This window comes from Colobus angolensis, unplaced genomic scaffold, assembly GCF_000951035.1.
Source record: "Colobus angolensis palliatus isolate OR3802 unplaced genomic scaffold, Cang.pa_1.0 Scaffold227, whole genome shotgun sequence".
Lineage (NCBI taxonomy): Eukaryota > Metazoa > Chordata > Mammalia > Primates > Cercopithecidae > Colobus > Colobus angolensis.
In genome coordinates, this window is record NW_012115455.1 from 3,135,630 (window position 1) to 3,159,758 (window position 24,129).

The 24,129-nt window shown below is 35.3% G+C and overlaps 1 pseudogene; it reads right to left on the reverse strand.

Annotated features, from left to right (window-relative positions):
* The window catches only part of LOC105513280, an 85,624-nt pseudogene extending 65,799 nt beyond the window's left edge, over window positions 1-19,825 (reverse strand).
* Window positions 19,826-24,129: the final 4,304 nt, after the last annotated feature.

Here is a 24,129-nt window from a genome sequence, read left to right on the forward strand (position 1 = left end):
ATATATATATATGAAAAGAGAAGCTAAATGTGAAAAATAGTAATTATGGGCCCACATCCTAGATTTTCCTATGAGCCCAAGAAAGCCAGAAATCAGCAGGGAGATGTGCAAAGAAGTAATATAAGTGATGTAATTATTTTATTTAACCTTGGGACTACTCAGTAGAAACTGTACCTTCTTGTAATTGGTAAATAAGGAAATATAAGTGTGTGTGCATGTGTGTGTTTTAAATACACCATTCTTTCTTTTGTAGGACAAGTAGGTGAAAAATGAATTAGGCTAGAAAATATTTAAACTTGCCAGTTAAGTTATATATTATATAAACTTTCATACTTCGTGAAAATTTTTATATAAATATATAAACTATATATTTATTTGTACTATATCTTATGTCTTCTAAAAAAGAAAGTAAGATACAGTTCCTTTTAAGCATCGATGGAGTATTTACAAGGACTAATCAGTATTAGATTCCAAGGAAACTCTCAATTCCAAAAATGAAACCATTTATAGTGCATATTCTCTGGTAAACTGTATTACAATTAGAAACTGAACTTATTGAAAGATTCCATGATTCTTAGATCAAAGGAAACGTAAAACTGTAATCATAATTTATGTAATAAGAAAACTACTGAGTGTTTAAAATTGGAGGGTTAGGGCAAAGCTATAATAAGTAGCAACTTGAGACTTTTTATACTTCCTTTGAATAACACTTTATTATTACAAGAAATAAAATAGTTGAACTCAAATATCCAAAAGAAAACACTAAACGATGCCAAGAAATGTAGGAAGATGAAAATAATAAAAATTAAAAGCAGAAATCAAAGATTAAGAAGAAATCAAACAGTAGAATAGATGAATAATTTCAAGAGGTTGTTATTTGGAAACCTTAAACAAAGTGAACAATCATTTGAAAAAGTAAATCAAACCACAATGAGAACTAAAGAGGGGAAGACAGTGACAGAGAGAGAGAAAAAAAGAACTAATTTGTAAACAGCATAATGAGAAAGGGATATAATCACAAACATGGTGGAACCGAAAAATTATTAAGAAATAGCATATATAGCACTATGCTAAAAAAATATAAAATTTTGATGAATAGAAATTTTGGAGAAAATGTAAATTACTAACATTGACCAAAGGAGGACTTTTAAAAGTGAATAATACTCATGTAAAACTGAAAACTTTTCAAAACTTCACCCAAAGGACTAACATTGATAACGGTGTGGTGAGGCTCGCATTCTTGCATGCTACTGGTATGAATGTAAATTGGTATAACAAATAAATTTACTAAGAAATTGTAAGAGCATTATAAGGGTTTATTTCATTTGATCTAGTATTCCCAGTTCTACAACAGTGTTCTAAATTGCTTTTTTTCTCTAAGGAAGACTATAGGGAAATTTATAGAACAATTTTAGGGAAAAGAGATGTTGGCCCATGTATTGTGTAAAGAGAAAAATTATTACATACATGTGAGGAAAAACGAAAGTTACAGCAAATATACATTCCCAGTACTACAGGAGTTAAAGTCAAATCAAATGAAACCTCAATCAAAATAAAGAACTCAAGTATGAGAACAGAAAAATTATAAACAATAAAACTATATAAAGTTAACATTTAAACAATCATGTATACGGCTATAAAGCTTTATATCAATTTCAAAAATAAGTCTTGAAATAGAGGACATGTAACATAATAAAGAAAAAAGCACTTTACATCTCCATCTTATAGTCTATCGACAGATACTATTTTATCCTTGATCTTGAAAGACAATAATAGAATTTTGTTATATTTAAAAATACCCCCATAAGTATTTTAAAATACTAGAATAACTTCCAATTGTTAGAAAAATAAAAAGAGCCAATAAAACCTGAGCTATTCAGCAGAAAGAAAGTTGCAACTTGTATGTTAAAGTCTACTATCTCTAATATGTAGAGTCTAGTGAGCTCATATGGAGCAAGTACCCTATCTCTTCATTTCTTTAAACCCATACCAGTGTTTTAAGCTCTTACTGATACTCTAGTAGACCACATGGGGTAATGGGGATAATAGGAGAAGGGAGTTTCAGCACCCATTTGAGAGAAGAAAATATAATTAGGTCTCCTTCTGACATTTTATATAATCACATGGAAGAAGAAAATATAAAACAGATCTATAATGGGTGTAGCATTATAATGCAAAGTGTCTTGGAATCTGACTACAGTTGTATTTCCACCTTTGGGGAAAGATCAAGGAGGAATGTAGAAAGGGAGTGGGGATTTTTTTTCACGTTTTGTGAAAAAAAAACATGCAATTCACTTCCACTTTATACTTTGCAAATTTTTCATTTTAGATTGTTAGTGAGCATGTACTGATTTTAAAATTAGAATAGGTAATGTATATTAAAGATAACATGTATTTTATTTAGAAGTGAATTGCATGTGTTTTCTTCTGTGGAAAGGGTGACTTTGAAAAGCCCCATAATAAACTTGTGTTTCTATAATGAAAAACAAAAGCATGAACTCATTCTTCAAGTTTATTTTTTCATTCTATTTATTTGTTCTGTTTCTGAATTGGATTTCTAATTGTTGATAAATTTTTAAAGTCACTTTGTCCAGTCTCATTGAAAACTGTGGCATAACCTTATGTGGCTGTCTCACTAACAGTACACATTGATGAAGAATCTATCATATATAAGTATATGGAATTTATTTTAAAAAATCAAAGATTATCTGTTTGTAGACCTTCTAACTTAGTGTACTCCTTTTACACACTGAATTATAGCCAGCTTATTGGTAACATTAGCCTGATTAATTTCCAAGTCAGTAGGTGTGCAGTGTGTTCAGAATAAATTTCATTTAATTATTAAAATCAGCAGTTGAAGGGTTATGTGCCATAGGGCTGGGGATCTCAAGTTAAATTAAACATGGTCACTGACTGATATGTTTTGGCTGTGTCCCCACCCAAATCTCATCTTGAATTGTAGCTCCCATAATTCCCACGTGTTGTTGGAGGGACCCTGGTAGGAGGTAATTGCATCATGGGAGTGAGTCCTTCCCATGCTGTTCTTGAGAGAGTGAATAAATCTCATGAGCTCTGATGGTTTTGTGAAGGGGAGTTTCCTTGCACACACTCTCACGCCTGCCACAGTGTAAGATGTGACTTTGCTCCTGCTTCATCATCCACCATGATTGTGAGGCCTCCTCAACCATGTGGAACTGTGAGTCAATTAATCCTATTTTCTTTATAAATTACTCAGTCTTGGTATGTCTTTATTAGCAGTGTGAGCACAGACTAATACAGTAAATTGGTACTGGTTAGTGAGGCACTGCTGTAAAGACACCTGAAAATGTGGAAGCAACTTTGGAACTTCATAACAGGCAGTGGTTACAACAGTTTAGAGGGCTCAGAAGACAGGAAGATATGGGAAAGTTTAGAACTTCCTGGAGACTTGTTGAATGCCTTTGACCAAAATGCTGATAGTGATATAGACAATGGAGTCTAGACTGAGGTGGTCTCAGATGGAGATGAGGAACTTGTTGGGAATAGGAGTGAAAGTGACTCTTGGTGGCATTTTGACCTTGCCCTAGAGATCTGTGGAACTTTCAACTGGAGAGAGGTTATTTAGGGTACCTAGTGAAAGAGATTTCTAACCAGCAAAGCATTCAAGGAGTGATTCGGGTGCTGTTAAAGCATTCAGTTGTATGTCTCCACAAAGATATGGGTTGGAATTAGAACTTAGTTTTAAAAGGGAAGCAAAAGGATAAAATTTGGAAAATTTGCACCTTGATGGTGTGATAGAAAAGAAAAAACGAATTTTCTGATGAGAAATTCAAGCCAGCTGCAGAAATTTGCATAAATAATGAGGAACCACAAATTAATCATCAAGATATTGGAGAAAATGTTTACTGGGTATGTCAGAGGTCTTCACGGCAGCCTCTCCCATCATAACTCTACAGGCATAGGAGGAAAAAATGTTCCTGTGGGCTAGACCCAGGGCTTTGCTGCTTTGTGTAGTTTTGGGACTTGCTGTCCTGTGTCTCAGCCATGGCTAAAAGGGGCCAATATTCAGCTCAGGTCATTGCACCAGAGGAAACAAGTCCCAAGCCTTGGTGGCTTACACATAGTGTTGGGCCTGCAGGTGCAGAAAAGTTAAGAATTGAGGTTTGGGAACCTCCATCTAGATCTCAGAGGATGTATGGAAATACGTGGATGTCCAGAGAGAGGTGTGCTACAGGGACAGAGTCCTCAGGAGAGCTTCTACTAGTGCAGAGCAGAAGGGAAATGTGGGGTAGGAGCCCCCACACAGAGTCCCCACTGAGGCACTGCCTGGTGGAGCTGTGAAAAGAGGGAAATCATCCTCCAAAACCCAGAATTTTAGATCCACAGACAGCTTGCACGATGCACCTGAAAAAGCTGCAGACACACTCAATGTCAGCCTGTGAAAGCAGCCAGGAGGGGGCTGTACCCACAGGAGTGGAGCTGCCAAGGCCATGGGAACCCACCTCTCACATCAGCAAGACCTGAATATGAGACACAGAGTCAAAGTTTTAAGCTCAATTTGGAGCTTAAAGATTTGACTGCCCAGCTGAATTTCAGGCTTTCATGGGGCCTGTAACCGCTTTGTTTTGACCAATTTCTCCTGTTTGGAATAGATGTATTTACCCAATGCCTGTACCTCCATCGTGTCTAGGAAGTAACTAACTTGGTTTTGATTTTACAGGTGCATAGGTGGAAGAGACTTGCCTTGTCTCAGATGAGACTTTGGACTGTGGACTTCTGAGCTAATGCTGAAATGAGTTAAGATTTTGGAGGACTGTTGGGAGGGCATGATTGGTTTTGAAATGTGAGGACATGAGATTTTGGAGGAGCCAGGGATGGAATAATATGGTTTACCTGTGTCACCACCCATATCTCATCTTGAAATGTAGCCCCCGCAGTAACCACTTTTTGTGGGAGGGACCCGGTGGAAGGTAATTGAATCATGTAGGTGAATCTTTCCTGAACTATTCTTGTGATAGTGAATAAGTCTCATGAGAACTGATTTTTTTTTATTTTTTTATTTTTTTTATTATACTTTAAGTTCTAGGGTACATGTGCATAACGTGCAGGTTTGTTACATATGTCTACTTGTGCCATGTTGGTGTGCTGCACCCATCAACTCGTCAGCACCCATCAATTCATCATTTATATCATGTATAACGGAATTCCCCTACACATGCTGTCTTGCTTGACACCATGTAAGATGTACTTTGCTTCCTCTTCACCTTCTATGATGATTGTGAGGCCTTTGCAGTCATGTAAAACTGAATCAGTTAACCCTCTTTCCTTTATAAATTATCCAGTCTCAGGTATGTCTTTATTAGTGGTGTGAGAATAGAATAATACATTGACCATAAGCAGCTCATAAAGTTCTGGTTCCAGAGATAGGTTATTTAAACATCATATTCTCAAGTGCTGAATGCCTTATTTTACTATGATATAGGTATATTATTGTTAAAACAATTTATGCATTACTATTTTACACAATTATATTAAATCTACTGTGTCTATCAGTGTCAACCTCTACAAAGCTATAAAATGAACTATGAAATACCTCATTCATTTAAATTACTAAAAAACTAGAAGGGCACAAAATATTAAAAATACACATTTCTTATTTAGATGCTTTTACATGTGATATGGTTTTATTGGGACACAATTCTTTTTTACATTTTATATATTTTTTATTTTTTTTAAATACCTTAAGTACTGGGGTACATGTGCAGAATGTGCAGTTTTGTTATACAGTTATATACATGCCATAGTGGTATGCCACACCTATCAACCCATCACTTACATTAGGTATTTCTCCTAACGCTCTCCCTCCCCTAGCTCCCCATCCACCAACATGCCCCAGTGTGTGATGTTCCCCTCCCTGCGCCCATGTGTTCTCATTGTTCAACTCCAACTTATGAGTGAGAACATGTGGTGTTTGGTTTTCTGTTCTTGTGTTAGTTTGCTGAGAATGATGGTTTCCAGCTTAATCCATGTTCCTGCAAAGGACACGAACTCATCCTTATTTATGGCTGCATAGTACTGCATGGTGTATATGTGCCAGATTTTCTTTATCCAGTCTATCATTGATGGGCATTTGGGTTGGTTCCAAGTATTTCCTATTGTGAATAGTGCTGCAATAAACATATGTGTGCATGTGTCTTTATAGTAGAATGATTTATATATCTTTGGATATATACTCTGTAATGGGATTGCTGAGTCAAATGGTATTTCTAGTTCTAGATCGTTGAGGAATCACCACACTGTCTTCCACAATGGTTGAACTACTTTACAATCCCACCAACAGTGTAATAATGTTCCTATTTCTCCACATCCTCTCCAGCGTCTGTTGTTTCCTGACCTTTTAGTGATCACAATTGTAACTGGAGTGAGACAGTATCTCATTGTGATTTTTGATTTGCATTTCTCTAATGATCAGTGATGATAAGCCTTTTTTCATATGTCTGTTGGCCGCATAAATGTCTCCTTTTAAGAAGTGTCTGTTCACATTCTCTGCCCACTTTATGATAAGTCTGTTTGTTTGTTTGTTTTTCTTGTAAATTTGTTTAAGTTCTTTGTAGATTCTGGATATTAGCCCTTTGTCAGATGGATAGATTGCAAAACTTTTCTCCCGTTCTGTAGGTTGCCTGTTCCCTCTGATGATAGTTTCTTTTGCTGTGCAGAACCTCTTTAGTTTAATTAGATCCCATTTGTCAATTTTGGCTTTTATTGCCATTGCTTTTGGTGTTTTAGACAAGAAGTCTTTGCCCATGCCTATGTCCTGAATGGTATTGCCTAGGTTTTCTTCTAGGGTTTTTATGGTTTTAGGTCTTACATTTAAGTCTTTAATGTATCTCAAGTTAATTTTTGTATAAGGTGTAAGGAAGGGGTCCAGTCTCAGTTTTCTGCATATGGCTTGCCAGTTTTCCCAGGGTCATTTATTAAATTGGGAATCCTTTCCCCGTTGCTTGTTTGTAAAAGGTTTGTCAAAGATCAGATGGTTGTAGATGTGTGGTGTTATTTCTGAGGCCTCTGCTCTGTTTCATTGGTCTATATATCTGTTTTGGTACTAGTACCATGCTATTTTAATTACTGTAGGCCTGTAGTATAGTTTGAAGTCAGGTGATGTGATGTCTCAAGCTTTGTTATTTTTGCTTAAAATTGTCTTGGCTATACGGGCTCTTTTTTAGTTCCATATGAAATTTAAAGTAGGCTTTTTCCAATTCTGTGAAGAAGGTCAGTGGTAGCTTGATGGGGTTAGCATTAAATCTATAAATTACTTTGGGAAATATGGCCATTTTCATGATATTGATTCTTCCTTTCCATAAGCATGGAATGTTTTTCCATTTGTTTGTGTCCTCTCCTATTTCCTTGAGCAATGGTTTGTAGTTCTTTTGAAGAGGTCCTTCAAATCCCTTGTAAGTTGTATTACTAAGTGTTTTATTCTCTTAGTAGCAATTGTGAATGTGAGTTCACTCATGATTTGACTCTCTGTTTGTCTATTATTGGAGTATAAGAATGCATGTGAGTTTTACACATTGATTTGGTATCCTGAGACTTTGCTGGAGTTGCTTATCAACTTAAGGAGATTTTGGGCTAAGATGATGGGATTTTCTAAATATACAATCATGTCATCTGCAAACAGGGATAATTTGACTTCCTCTTTTCCTATTTGATTATCCTTTATTTATTTATCTTGCCTGATTGCTCTGGACAGAACTTACAATACTATGTTGCATAGGAGTGGTGAGAGAGGGCATCCTCGCCTTTTGCTGCTTTTCAAAGGGAATGCTTCCAGTTTTTGCCCATTTAGTATGATAATGGCTGTGGGTTTGTCATAAATAACTCTTATTATTTTGAGATACATTCCACTGATACCTAATTTAGTGAAAGTTTCTAGCATGATGGGCTTTTGAATTTTGTCAAAGGCTTTTTCTGCATCTATTGAGATAATCATGTGGTTTTTGTCATTGGTTCTGTTCATTTGATGGATTACATTTACTGATTTGCATACGTTCAACCAGCCTTGCATCCCAGGGATGAAGCCAACTTGATTGTGTTGGATAAGCTTTTTGATGTGCTGCTGGATTTGGTTTGCCAGTATTTTATTGAGGATTTTTGCATCGGGGTTTATCAGGGATATTGGCCTGAAATTTTCTTTTTTTGTGTGTGTCTCTGCCAGGTTTTGGTATCAGGATGATGCTGGCTTCATAAAATGAGTTAGGGAGGATTCTGTCTTTCTCTATTGTTTGGAGTAGCTTTAGAAGAAATGGTACCAGCTCCTCTCTGTACCTCTGGTAGAATTCAGCTGTGAATCCATCTGTTCCTGGATTTTTTTGGTTGGTGACTATTAACTACTTCCTCAATTTTAGAACTTGTTACCTATTATTGGTCTATTCAGATATTTAACTTCTTTCTTGCTTAGAATTGGGAGGGTGTATGCTTCCTGGAATTTATCCATTTCTTCTTGATTTTCTGGTTTATTTGCATAGAGGTGCTTATAGTATTCTCTGATGGTAGTTTGTATTTCTGTGGGATCAGTGGTGATATCCCATTTATCATTTTTTAATTGCATCTATTTGATTCTTCTCTGTTTGCTTCTTTGTCTAGCTAGCAATCTATCTATTTTGTTGATCTTTTCAAACAACCAGCTGCTGGATTCATTGATTTTTTGAAAGGTTTTTCATGTCTCTATCTCCTTCAGTTCTGCTCTGATCTTCCATGTGATATGTTTCACTGAAAGAAAAATGTTTAAGACTAACAGTGTAATAACTTGGCCACTACTTATTGACTTTCCTGCTATATAATCTTTCCTTGATCAAAATATTGCTATACATGTGGTTCATCTTCATCATTAATTTAACAAAGAAAGAAAGAATAAAATTCTATGTAAACAAAACATTGAATTCTTAAAAGTTACACCATAGAGTAGTGGAAGAAATTATGAGTTAATAATTTTCTGACCTTGGCATGGAGAAGTCCTTTCTAGCTTAACAGTATGAGCAGAGTGGGGAAAGAAAGGGCAAAATACAAGGCTGAATATTGTTAGATTTGATTACAACCTAATTTTAAATTACTGTATGTTAAAACGCACTATCAAAATGGAAAGCAAACATTCTGCTGATGAAGTCTGTGCAACATATTCCGTATATAAATGGTTAATACACTAGTAGGTAAACAAAGCTTATAAATGCCTATGAAAGTCATATGAAGGACAGCATTTGTAGTAGAGATTTCCATCTAGAAAACTGCTGCAACTATTAGATGAGAAATAGTAAGTTCCTGAAATAAAACAGTAGAAATGGAAATGGAAAACCAGCAGGATTTGTTGTTTGATCAAAGTGCAGGCTAGAAATGGAAGTATCAAGATATAGGTACTGGCCATTTACCTTTAAATCTACCAAAATCATATGGTATAGTATAGGTTTCCAAATGTACTGTCATGTCCTCATAAAATAGAGTATGCAAAAAATTAAGCAAAAAGAATTTCATGTCATTCCAAAACCACTCACATCCAAATTAATGTTTAACCATAACAACTTTTTCACAAATGGTTTCTGTAGTACGCACATCTAGCTAATTTAGACTAGTACTTCACGTCAACACCTGTGGTTTTCTTTTTAGGTACACTGCCAGGCTTTTCGCTACACTGATTGTCATCAGGGTAATTCCTGTTCCTTGTCCTTCTACACATTATTATCCTGTCTGCCAGTGCTCTACCAAATTAGTAATCAGCAACAGTTTTTCCCAGCACAAATTATGTCTTATGTCCCACTTCAATTTCTATCCTTTACCACCACACACACAGTGTTGATAAGTTTTGTGTTCATATATGACCCTTTCACCACCCATTTCATTATCTTGGCTGTGCTTTTATGATTTTTCTGCTCACTTAATTAAACCAGATAACATCAGTGAATATCATTTTTATTTTTACTGAAAAAGGGTCAAATTTATAAAATATGCCTCTTCTTGATTTAATTTCTATTACGTATAATATATTTTATTTGTACTGTTAACATTAACTGAGTGAATATCTTTATTGATTTACAAACATGTTCATAATATGTTGCTGAGTGGGGAAACAAAATCACGCAATTATGACACATTATTTAATTTTTGTTTTATGCACACAAATACACAAATGTTCACCAAGTCTAGAAAATAAAATACTAAAATAGTAAGAGATGTTTTATCTTGTAGGGGATATTATGGATTTTTTTTTCTGTTTTGGCCTATCTACATTACCTAATTTTTCATCAAAAAATGGACATTATTTGTAGAACAAAAATCTTAAAATGAAGCAATGCAATAAAAGCAATGTAGAGTTCTTTAGAGACTTAAGTTTACTAACATGGAGAAAAACTGATCTTATACTTCTTTTTTCTTATCTTTTTTCATAGTTCTGCTGATTGAGGAATAGATCTGGAGCAAATTCTGAAAGTCTCAACTACTCTAGACTCCATACATTTACAAATTGCTTAAAAACAATTATTTTTTTCTTTTGGATGTATTCCAAATGTGTTTGTGCATGTGAGTGTGTGTTTGTGTGTGTGTGTGCGCGTGTGTAACATCACTGTTTATGCATGTTTGCACAGTTATTCCTTGTATACGGCATGCTTTATTTTCCTCCTCTTCCTGAGGTATGCCACAACACATCAGTAAATTTTTAAAAAATTCATTGAATTTTGAGTAAAAATGTTTGAGTAGTCCCAAAATGTTAACTATGCTTTGTCAACATGTACCTAAATAAATTTTGTAAAACTAGTTCAAAGATCTACTAAAAACATGATTAATTTAGCACATACTGACACTTTTAAAAATCTATGTATCTCATTACTTAATCATAATTTGCATGACGTGATCGGTATCTCATAAAGTCTTGGGCTTTAGGTAGTGAAAAGTTATTTTTTGTAGAATAAAATCCTAAAATTTTAAAAAACAAATTGAAGCTGTGTAATAAAAGTAATATATAGTTTCCTTAGAGACATAAATTTGCTAAAATGGAGAAAAACTGATCGTGTGCTTCCCTTTTCTAATAATTTCATGCACATTTCCCAATTGATGAATAGGTCTGTTGTATTTTAATTTAAATTACCTAATGCTTTTTCCAGGGAATGGACTCAAGTTAATAGATTTATCATTTCTAAAGTTGTACTGTTTCTAGTAGACTTGTATTTAGTTTTCTCCTGAAAATCTGTATATGCTGTTTCATAGTTCTAAGTTTCCTCACCCATCCTTCTATTACATAAATATAATAATATTTAAATAATTGTTGTAATGGGGAAGTGTTAGAGCTTTGAAAGTAAAAATTCTGATATAATTTAAAAACAATTTTTCATCAAATAATTTATTATAACTGCTAATAAGTAAAAAAAAAATGTTCAATATGAAATGCATGTTAGGCTGTCTGTGTCCAGGAAATTGACTTAGAGAGCTGTGTCACAGATTGAAAAATCATAGTTACTGGTGTATAAGAATGCTTGTGATTTTTGCACATTAATTTTGTATCCTGAGACTTTGCTGAAGTTGCTTATCAGCTTAAGGAGATTTTGGGCTGAGACGATGGGGTTTTCTAAATATACAATCATGTCATCTGCGAACAGGGACAATTTGACTTCTTCTTTTCCTAACTGAATACCCTTGATTTCTTTCTCTTGCCTGATTGCCCTAGCCAGAACTTCCAACACTATGTTGAATAGGAGTGGTGAGAGAGGGCATCCCTGTCTTGTACCAGTTTTCAAAGGGAATTTTTCCAGTTTTTGCCCATTCAGTATGATATTAGCTGTGGGTCTGTCATAAATAGCTCTTATTATCCCACTACTGGGTATATACCCAAAGGATTATAAATTATTCTACTACAAAGACACATGCACACGTATGTTTATTGCGGCACTATTCACAATAGCAAAGACTTGGAATCAACCCAAATGTCCATCTGTGACAGACTGGATTAAGAAAATGTGGCACATATACACCATGGAATACTATGCAGCCATCAAAAAGGATGAATTTGCGTCCTTTGTAGGGACATGGATACAGCTGGAAACCATCATTCTTAGCAAACTATTACAAGAAGAGAAAACCAAACACCGCATGTTCTCACTCATAGGTGGGAACTGAACAATGAGATCACTTGGACTCGGGAAGGGGAACATCACACACTGGGCTTATCATGGGGAGGGGGGAGGGGGGAGGGATTGCATTGGGGAGTTATACCTGATATAAATGATGAATTGATGGGTGCTGACGAGTTGATGGGTGCAGCACACCAACATTGCACAAGTATACCTATGTAACAAACCTGCACGTTATGCACATGTACCCTAGAACTTAAAGTATAATAAATAAATAAATAAATAAATAAAAAGAAAAAAAAAAAAAAAGAAAAGTCATAGTTGATGCTGAAAATATGAAGGGAATAAGGTTTTTTTCAATTAGCAAAATAGTGGTAACATTTAAAGAAACATAGCTTTTGATAATTTGGAGCTAATGAAACTAGAATATGATTACATTTGTTTACTGCTAATTATCCTTCCATTAATTATTGGTCAGTATTCAAAATAATTAGCACTTCCAGAAGATAGCAATCATGGGCAAGAAGAAAAGAGTAACTGTTTATATGACATGGAAGTTCCAATTCACAAATAAAAACTAAGCCAACCATCTGGATATTTCTAAACACCCAAACATCATCTAAGCAAAACATACAAATAATATGACCTAAACAAAGATTTTTTAAATGTATACTTTTAATCGAGTTGATTCTTCATTTCACAGCATATCCATTGTGTCTGTCCTACGTGTTAAAAATTGGAGTCATGAGATACTTCCTATTGCCTCAGATTCCTGATCTTACTTCTTCTCTATTTCTGGTCTCATTCGCTACCAAAGTTCAATTGATCACCCACTATTGTCAATTCCAACTCAAAAATAATCCTCAAACCCCTTTAACTGAAGTTATCTGAATCCTGGAACTCCTCATTTCTTACCTTGACTGTTTCAAGAAACTTACAACTGATCTTCCTGCCTACAATATTCATTTTTTTTCCAAATTGTCTTTCACACTTCCAATAGACATATTTGCAATCACATATTTGATCATCAAAGCTTGTTTTTTATATTATCCTATTTTATTTATGTAATATTACATTGAAATCATTTATTTTTACTTATCTTTCTCACTAGACTTAGCTCTTTAAAGGCACTGAGATGATGAATTATTTGCAATTGTCTCTCTAATGCCTGTGTCTTAGTAGGCTCTCAGGAGTTTTTCTATGAATGAATGAACAGGCAATATATTTCAAAACTCCATGACTTTGCATGAATTATTCCCACTCCTGCAAAGCTTTCCTCCCTCTTATTGTGCTTATTTCTCCCTATTTCACTGTAGCCAAGCTTCTTCTCATTTCAGGGCATTTGACACTTTCTTCCCTTCTGTGATGGTCTTGCCCTCAATTCCCATCTCTATAATCTACCTAGATCTTTACAATTATTCAAATATGATTTTAAATGTCATTTCTGCAGATAAGACTTCCCTGACTATCAAGTCCACAAGCCCCTGCCTCACCAAAATAGTCTTTTTCACAAGAACTTGTTTTTATTTAAAGATAAATTACCACCAATGTAATTTAAATATTTATTTTTAATTTTTAGAATTAAGAAGTTACTGTATTCCCACAGTATACTATAAGCTCCAGTAGAGCAGGAGTCATGGTTTGTTCACTACTGTATGGTTACTCAGAACACTACTTGGCTCATAGTAAGCACTCAACAAATGTTTTCAATAATAAATATATGCATGATTGCACAAATGAATAAAAGCAGTTCTAGCCTCTTGACCAATGGTTTGTAGGTCTCAACGTAATCTACTAAAAATGGTAAATATACTTTAGACCTTTTTTTGCCTAAGGAGAGGTCACATCCCTACAAATTAGCAAGTTGGTACTTTCTAACTTCCTGCTTTCTCATCAGTTTCTCTTTTATGTTACACTTGAGAAACCCTGGAAAAGAAGATGGAGGGTGGCCTACATTTGCCTGAAGTAATGAAAGGTGCTAAAGAGAACATAAATAAAATGATGCAGATTATCTAAGAAAAAGGAATAAGCCATCAACTTAGATGACTGGAAAGCAGGATATCTCAAAAAGCATGTCACAGAGCAGGAAGGAGGTAGGTGCATGGCACTGAAGTAGTACTACTCCACCGGTAAGCTTAACAGAATAACTATTCTAGAGAAAGGAAGGGATGTCTCTCAAATAGGTCACCTACTCTTCATGCTTAAACACATGAATATCAGTTACACAAACACTTGCTTCTTCACAGTAATCAGTGATCAATTTTAAATAAATTCTGTTCATATTTATCTCTTTTCAAATGAAAATAAATATTTTACCTGCTGTCATAGTCTCCAATGTGCAAAAAAGTGTAGAGTACCTGAGAACTTTTTCTACTATTTTAACAGCAGTGCAAGATTGTAGCTGGGATACATTCTAAAGGTCAGTTTGACACAAAGATGGCAGATGCATAGCAGGGAACTACTCAGTTTCATGCTGCATTTCATTGTAAATTAATACCTTAACAATAATTTTTAATTGTCTTCTTGGCACTGCCTATTTAAAGGCATCCAAGAAATTCAAATTAATTTTGCCAAGCTTTTGGTGAATGATTCTATTGGCTCCAGTGCAAAATCCAACCAGGAGGTGGCTCTTTTAGCAAGTATAAACAGCTTTCAGGAAATAAACACTATTATTTTGTGGTGACTTTAAGATTTGCTTTTATGAAAATATTTTATACAAAGCAATTATGCAGTCAAAAGTACCATTTGTTTTATTTTGAATTTTAAAACCAGCCAGCAAACATGGACATGAAAATGGCATCTATCTAATAGGAGTGGCCAGGGACTAGTTACTTTGGCTAGTTGAGGGTTTTGTTTAACTAAGAAGTTTCATTTCCCAGTCAACTAGATTTTGCTCTTAGAAGATCCAACAGCAAGAGAACTTGGGACTTCAGGGATAATGGTGGGTGAGCCTAGTCCCGTGAGAAACACTGAACTAGGTCAGATATGCTTCTGTATATCTAAAGCTTAAGCCCCAAATGAGGGAACAAATCAGAATACAACCATGCTAACAGTAAGAACAAAGAAAAGACAGTGACTACTGAGATTATTTTTTCAAGAATTACAGTTTGTAAAATTACCTTCATAACATGGTAATACAATGCAGTTCTTAAGAGTGTAATTTTAGATATAGGAATCGAGAGGAGAGAAAGGGTCGTGTAAAATAAAATTTTCAAAAAGGTTTTCTTAAGCAGGTAGGATTTGTGATGGGCCTGAAGTAATGAGGGTAGTAATTGCTTGGGCGAGTTGCAAGTAGAGAGGGTGACCTTTTGGTAGAAAGCCCGCTTGAGCAACATTTTGAGGAATAGGAAGAAAACCAGCATGAGCTGGTAATAGAGAAAAATGAGAGATAAAACATTAGAAGTTTTCAGAGAGCATCTATCTCTGAACAGAAAATCATAGACTAATTTTAAAGTGCAGAGTACTCTGTGGGAACCACACACATTCATCTCTGCCCGTACCCTTGAGAAGTATGACCAGACCCACTCACTCTTGATGCTGATGTGCATTACGTGACAAAAGCAAATGCAATTTTCTCATTTTGGAATTCAACAGAACAGTCCTGGATGCTGTTATAAACTCGAGGTATATCTTTCAAGTCAGTGAACTTGCCATCAGCAAAGCAGTAGTTGCTGTTTGAGAAAAAAAATCGAAACCAAAAAGGTCACTTGTTCTCCAGCCCGTTTCTCCTGCCCTGTAGTTTTCACCTCCTCCTCCCCCCAGCCCAAATAAAAACAAAAAACACTAAATTTACTTATATATTGATGTGGTAGGTCTCTAGGTGAAAAAAAAAGTATCAGTGGTCTAAGAAAATAAAATACAGAGTATAAGCTGAGAAGGGTAACCTGTTTAGCTTCTCTGCTGTAAGGCACACAGTTAATGGCATGGATTTTGAATTTTTATATAGTAGTTATTTATTTTCAACTCATTTAGATATTTTAGCAGAAAACTTCTTATTTCTTATTTTCTTAAGGTTTTCTTACACAGGCTTGCTCCTTGTTTGAGTGAGACTTTTATCGCATTTCAACTTTCAATGGTACTTCGTTTTCTTTGGAATAATTCGCAAATTTCAAAATGGAAACCTTTAAGAAAATATAAAGCATTCAGCATGGATCTGTAGCCCTATGTATTTCATGAGACCTGTGTTTCCCAACAGTCAGATCTGAATTTTTGCATAATACTTCATGACTTAATTATGACAGATAAGGCAATGAGAAAGGCTGAAACCAGATGACAGTTCAGAAACAAGCCATGACTTACCCTGTTGGGTGAGGGGTCAGAAGAGGGCGCCACAGCCTTTAGGAGGACCTCTGTCAAGCTCGTGCTAACCCTTTAAGTAGGAAGGCAGTCAGAATGATGAAACCACATTATTATTGTTTTAAAATAATTATTGGCTGTTCCTGTGTAGGCAGTTACAGGAAACGTTTCCTCAGAAGATGGAAATAATCATGCTTGAAACTTATTTTACTATTTTTAAAGTTTCTACCTCTAACTAGAGTTCTCAATGCAGTTAGTGTTTAAAGACGGGAAGTTCCAATTTTTTGTCTGTGCCTAGCTAATAAAGAAATGCAAAATAAAAATTCTCAAGCTTAATTATTGTTGTTATTTTAACCCAGAATACCAGAGATGAAAGGTATCTTAGAGATTGTATTCAACTCTTTTATTTGATAGCATGAGAAACTGAGGCCCTGAGGAGCTACACATTGAGTGTTGATAGAGTTGGAAAAAGATTCCAGGATTCTTAGCCTTTTGTGATGCTTTTTCTAGTACAGCAACTAGTAAATCCAGTAACAATTTGTGTCTATGGTGGCAATATATAGAGGAATTTTTCTCATCAGTTAGTGATTCTTAATCAAGCATTTATGGATGAAATGGTATTTACATAGAATTATTTTAAAATACTTTAGTAAAAAGTGGGAGGAAGGACAGATAAATACAATAAGACTTGAAACATGTTCTTAATCACTGAAAGTGGGTTAGGGTTCACTACACCATTGTCTCCATTTGTGTGTGTGTTCAAATATTTCTATAATAAAAAGCATTTTTCTGTTGTTTTTGTTGTTGTTGTTTGTTTGTTTTTCTTTTTTGGAGGTGTTGCTCTGTCACCCAGGCTGGAGTGCAGTGGTGTAGTCTAGTCTTGGCTCACACACTGCAAACTCCATCTTCTGGGCTAAAGCAATCCTCCCACCTCAGCCTTCCAAGTAGCTGGGACTAGAGGTATGCACCACCATGCCTGGCTAATTTAATTTGTGTTTGCATGTGTGTGTGTATAGAGATGAGTTCTCAAACCCAGGCTGGTCTTGAACTCCTGGGTTCAAGTGATCCTTGCACCTAGGCCTCCTAGAATGCTAAGATTATAGGTGTGGGTCACAGCTTTCGGCATAAAGAGCATTTTCTAAAAGTAATATGTGTTAGGGGAAAGAATATTTAACAGGAAATTAAACCATTATGTATAGATTATGCATAATCTATGGATTTTAAATATCTATGATTATGACCATAATAAATATTTTTAAATAAGGGATTTCTTAATACCAATAAAAGTTTTATAAATATGCACTTGCTAAAGAGAGTGTGCCTTTTCACAATACTGTACACTGCCATGTGCTAACATGAGGTCTTTTGTTTTTGAGAGAAATATAATTAAGTTCACACTGTGGAAACTAACTTTATTATTTGCACTGTGTTGCAAGATTCCTTCAATTTTATCCATAAATATAAACATATCTAAGGTGGATGTGTATGTTTATAAATACAGGGGGATACTTGTCAGGTGCAGGTGGGATACTTCTCAATACAGTTTGATCATGTAGCAATTGATTTGAGAGTGTGTTTCCAAAGCAATTTGAACATCATCTGTGCATACAAAATGTTGAAGACGAACCAATCACCAAGAAGCAATTTCTTTATTGTCATACACACATCTAGATACGCAGACGTGGAATGCTGATGGTCATCAAAAAGAACCAGGGCAGCATCAGTTAAATGGATTCAGGAAGGGAATTTGAAACTCTGGCTACAGAAAAATGTACTGAATTATATTGGATAAAGGGGATATATTATAAACACTTGCAAACAAGGGCCATATATGCCGACTGGTTGTACAACACAGATGACAACTAATAATTTTTGTAACAAAAAGCTAACTTAAAATACAGAAGCAGCCCCTCCCCCTAATTAATGAATTAATAAACAAAACACTCTGAAAGCTGAAAATTTAGGGGTTGGAGAGGATCATGCTGTGCAAATCATTTTTCCAACTGTTTCTCTATGATTTTTCTGCTTCAGAAGACCGGATAGGAGAGTGTTTTCACTTCATAAAATGCAATGAGCATCTCACTTTCCAAGATTAAATAGATAATTTGGCTTAAATCCACTAACACCCCAATACATTAGCATTGTTTTTTTTTTTTTTCTACAAAAGAAGCTAGGTTTTGGTACATTTTTTGGTAATTTTTGTTTTGGTAATTTTTTGTTCCAATTTTCATATTTCATAAATTCATATTTGTGTTTCTTGGTACATAAGGAGCAATATACCAAGAAAGGAATTAGCTCCATGGTACACTAACCATTTGCAAATAATAGTTATTCCTATAAAGATTTGCTCTCTGTTTTTGAAGGAATTTTCTGGGCAAACAACATTTTGAGAAAGAAATTCAGATATGGGGAAGGAAAGATCATGGGGAGCAGAAGGCTTTAAGAAACCTGGCTTGTGCATGTGATTTACTCATGTTGAAAAGTATGAAGATTAATGAAGCCAAGTGCATGGAAGATAGAAGAATATCAGATTTGAATTACAATTGAGTTACCCACTTGGGAGTCAGTTTTAGATTGGAGCTGGTATGAGGGAATAGGGCCAAAATATGAAATCTTGGGTATGCAAAAGCTAAAATAAGATTGATGGATTTAGGAATTGTGTTTTATTTGGAATAAATGCTTACCTTAACTTCCTTTATGGACCACTGCACTTTTGGTTTAAAAGAAAGGATTATCACTTTTAAATTATCCTGTAGTGTTGAGAGTGCAAGCATTCTGTAAGTAATAGTGGAGAAGGAGGTGTTGTGTGGGAAATGAGAGAAAGAGGGGAAAAACTGATGTCCAAAAAGAACATGGTACTTAGAAATAGAATTGTATTGGCAGTCAGGAGACCTGTATTTTAACCACAGTACTGATATTAACTTTATACGTTACTGTAAGAAATTTCCTTTTCTCTCTGGGCCTTTCTTTCCTGATGTAATCATTTAAGATGATTATACTAAATGGTATAACCCTTTATAATTCTGCAATTCAAGTTAAAGTTATTTGGAAACATTTATCGCAAATTTGCTTGGTTTTGACTAATGTTCACTTATACCTGATAGCAACAAATAAAGCTAACACGTTAATATAAATTTTAGTTGGAGTCTCCTGCTACCATTCTAATCTTGTTAATGCTAAATGAAGGTTACACTTGATCTTGAAGCATTATACTGAGCACAACTTCTCACTGCCTGCAGCTGGAGATAAAAGTGGAGTAACTATATGTGATTGGGCTGTTCACTAAATCCAGAAAAACACAACCTGGAAATGGTGGATTTGGAGTAATCTCCAGCATTAGCTTTTTTTCTTCTATGTTCTAAACTCCTCCTGAGTTTTTACGGTTTCCAGTTAAAGCCTGATGTTCTTGTCCTAGTTGGCTTCTCTGCTGTCCCCTTCATGGATCCCTGAGATTTATGCAGCTGTTAGGGAAGTGATCCGTTTTTAGATATCTCTTCTGCCTATAGAGATTATAGACTTTGCACATCTGAATCCATCTATATCGAGACTCTTTCCCCGGTCCAACTCTGTTCATGTCTTGCCCTATATTTTGGTTCCTCTCTTTAACTCATTATTAACATCTTACATCAACACCCCCTGTAACTGGCATTACAGGTTCAAATATGCCAGCAAATTTAGCAAGGAAAAATTATATGCCAATCTACTAAGCCTCAAGCAATAGCTCTTCTTTATAAAAAGCCGCTAATGCACGACTTGTCTCCATGAGCTATATAGTAGGTTGGTGCAAAAGTAATTGCAGTTTTTGCCATTAGAAATAATAGCAAAAACTGCAAATACTTTTGTACCAACCAAATAGAAAAGAGATTGTCTTTCTCACATAGTGAAACATTCCTGTGACCACATCAATCTCATTTCTGCCAGGCCTTGCTGTGTGATTTCTGAAAACAAAAAAAATCTACCCTTTCTGAGAAATAGAAGTTATTTTCTATATATTCCAGGGACACAAAGCAAATTTAGACCTGACTCCGCCTGCCACAACTGGTATATGTGATTATTTAGCAGATTTTTGGACAAATACTTTATCCTAATAATTAACTTATTACTATTTATAATGTAATCAGTTTTATTTTTTTGCAGTTACTATTATTTCTTGATGTCAGTTGTTACATTTTTTCAAACACATAGTAATACAATGTTTCCTTCCAAAAGAAGTTAAATAACTTTAGATAATTGCCTAAGTTAAAAAATATATGCATACTACTATACATATTAAGTGGTGATAAGCAAGTATGGAAAAAGCATGCAGGAGGTACAAAATGATTAAAATTTAAGAAATACAGGACCAGATAACCTCAAGGTTGCCCTTAGATTTTGTCATTTCATCAATTGTGACTTAATGAAGAATGAAATTATAAAGTTATTTTATCTCTACCTCCTTCTTCTCCATCTTCCACTCAGTGCTATATGTTTTAGTACTGAGTCCTTACTTGTTCCAAAAGTGTCAGCTCTGCCTAAGTCATTTTCAACAAGAGTTATTCACCTTCCAAATGAAAGAGTGTCTTCCCACATAATTACATTGCTCTTCTTGGAAATCACTGCAACAAATATATTTTTTAAAAATATATTTTAAAATCTACCTTTTTTGTGTCAGAACTTTAAGACAGACAAACCAGACATTCTCATTTCACTATAAATGCTCATCTAAATGCCATCTTCAGCTGATGGATAGAGTAAGCCTCAAATGATCGCCTAAAATCTGAGGCTGCATGGTTGTTTTACAAGCTGGGGCATAGATTCTCTACTATTGTGGAATGTGTGAACCATGAATGGTAAGGATCCATTTGAGCATCTGAAGTTCAAAATAAAGCTAAAAGAAGAAGCTAATGTTCCAAACAAAAGATCCATTATGGACACCATGCAGAGAAAATTCCAAATGTCCCTCAAAGAAAGCAGGGCTGGGCTTGTGACTCATGCCTGTAATTCCAGCACTTTCGGTGGCTGAGGTGGTGGATCACCTGAGGTCAGGAGTTCAAGACCAGCCTAGTCAAGATGGCAAAACCCCATCTCTACTAAAAATACAAAAATTAGTTGCGCATGGTGGTGCACACCTGTAATCCCAGCTACTCGGGAGTCTGAGGCAGGAGTATGGTGTGAACCTGGGATGTGGAGGGTGCAGTGAACTGAGAACGCACCACTGCACTCCAGCCTGGGTGACAGAGAGACACTCCATCTCAAAAAAAAAAGAAAGAAAGCAGTGTACTAAGATTCAGTATTTTAAAAAATCCCTTAGGGTTTATGACACCCACCTACCTTTGCTTCACTAGGGCGAATGGAATTCTTTAACATTTCGCTCAGGAATCTATGATTTTTCAACCCATGTCAACATTTATCATGGTTGTGTTTTTGTTGGATCTTTGAACAATAGAAATGAATGAGAATCTTTTACATGTGAATGGCACCTATACTTTTTTTTTTTTTTTTTTGAGACAGAGTCTCACTGTGTCACTCAGACTGGAGTGCAGTGGCACAACCTCGACTCACTGCAACCTTCACCTCCTAGGTTGAAGTGACTCTCTCAACTCAGCCTCCTGAGTAGCTAGGACTACAGGCACAAGCCCCCATGCCATGCCCAGCTTTTTTTTTTTTTTTTTTTTTTTTTTTTTTTTAGACAGGGTTTTACCATATTGGCCAGGCTGGTCTCGAACTCTTGATCTCAAGTGATCTCCCTACCACCTCGGCCTCCCAAAGTGCTGGGACTACAGGCATGAGCCACCGCACCCGGCTCTAGTACCTATAATTTTATTTACTTCTTAAGTTTCACACAACCTAGGAAGGTAGGCAGAGTAGGTACTAGTATCCTTATTTAGGAGAAGACAAAATTGAGAACTAGTCAGAGAGGTACTTGTGATTTATGTTTTACATTAGAAGCAGAGTAGTCAGCATAACTCTAGAGCTAAGATATTTTGGTGTCTTATGAGATCCTAGGTTCTATCTGGACTAATTTGTCACTGGAAGTAGCACTAGAAAGGGTTTTAGAGAATACAACAAAAGGTAGAGGTAATAGTCCTGAACACTTCCTTCAATGTTCAGTTACATCTTGAAAAGCATGCACAGTCTCATTCTCCCAACCTAACCTGAGAACTGAGCACCTCTGGAAGAAGATTCCTTGCTACCCTGGTGTAAACTGGTAGAGGGAATCCATCTGAGGTTTATATAGGCAAAAATTTTGACCTACCTAGTTGGAGAATATGACTAAATAGACCATCGCACACTATTTTTGTTTTGTTTTGTTTTCAGATGATGAAACCTCAGATTTTCACTTTCAATAACATATAATATGGCAATAAATTCCCTCCAAACATTGATAAAGCCAGAAGAGTTAAGAACAACATATTTTCAGCTATCCTTTTGTCTCTTATCAAAACAGATTCTAGCATATCACTGGGAACCAAAGGAGAAAGAAGACCAGGCCAGAATTAGAGATTTAGGAATCATCAGTATTGAGGTGGTAGTTGAAATCATAAAAGTAAATGTGTCTAGCGTGAATAGGCAGCATGAGAAGAACAATAATTGCCTGGGAAATAATATGGGGAACAACAATATTTAAGTGTTGAGCAGAGGGGGAGTTTACCTAGAAAAATAGAACAAAAGGAAATAGACAAAAGGTAGCAATATCAGTATGACTACTTAATAAAACTAAGGAAACAAAGCTCCAAAAAGTGGTGATGAACAGTGTAAACCACTTTAAAAACGTCATGAATAACGATGACTTGAGGAAATATCACATTATATATTAATTGGGAAGCCGCTAGTGACCATCAAGTGAGTATTTTCAATAGAAAATGTTGAAGCCAGGTTTTAAGAGACAGAATAAGAATATGGATGCAGTGGGTAAAGGCTATTTTAGATGTTTGGGTATGAAAAAAATAACAAAATTATGATAATAATTTTGGAAATTATCAGTGGAAAAGAATTTCACTATGTTTAATAATTTATAAATACTTCTTACCTTAGAAATCAAAACAGAATGAGAGTTTGATGAGGCAACATGGTAAATGTAACTTACATTTGTCTGTTTTTAAGCAAATAAACAAAAGCACTTAAGTGTGTGCTTTTTGCATTTAGTTAGAAGAAAAGAGAAATGAGTTCATTGACACCTTAGGGTGGCATAGGATTGTATATAAAAATATTCTTCCTTTCATTTCCCACTAAGACTGAGTAGTGCCACCCACACTGTTCTTTTACTCTGAGGACATCTTTTCACAGTTCTGATGGTACCATTTTTAAAAACCTTCTGAAAGTTCTAGCTATTTCTGTCACCTCTTGATGACTCTCTATTTGCCTCTGTTTACAAGTTTTAGTGAAAAAGGAGGTTAAGTTAAATAAATGGATCAGTGCTGATTTGACCAATCAGTAGTCTACAAATAAAAAATAGTTATTTCCAATTTGGCCCCAGTATCTTAAATTTCATTAACAAATCCATGACTTTGCATGTGTATTCATATAGAGTGTATGACTCTTTTTTAATTTTTATTTTTTGCATAGCAGCTTCTCTCTGTAGCGTTCAGTGATGAGGGTCTCAAAATTCATATGAGGACCTAGAGAAAGTCTGACTAACACAATTTGTCCCCCATCTCGCACCTTCTCTTTCCTCTTCCTTGTATTTCCCTGACTTTTGGGGGGGTTAATTCCCAAGTTGAATCATAGTCTTTCAATGCCTGCCAGTTCCAATTTCTCTTTAAAT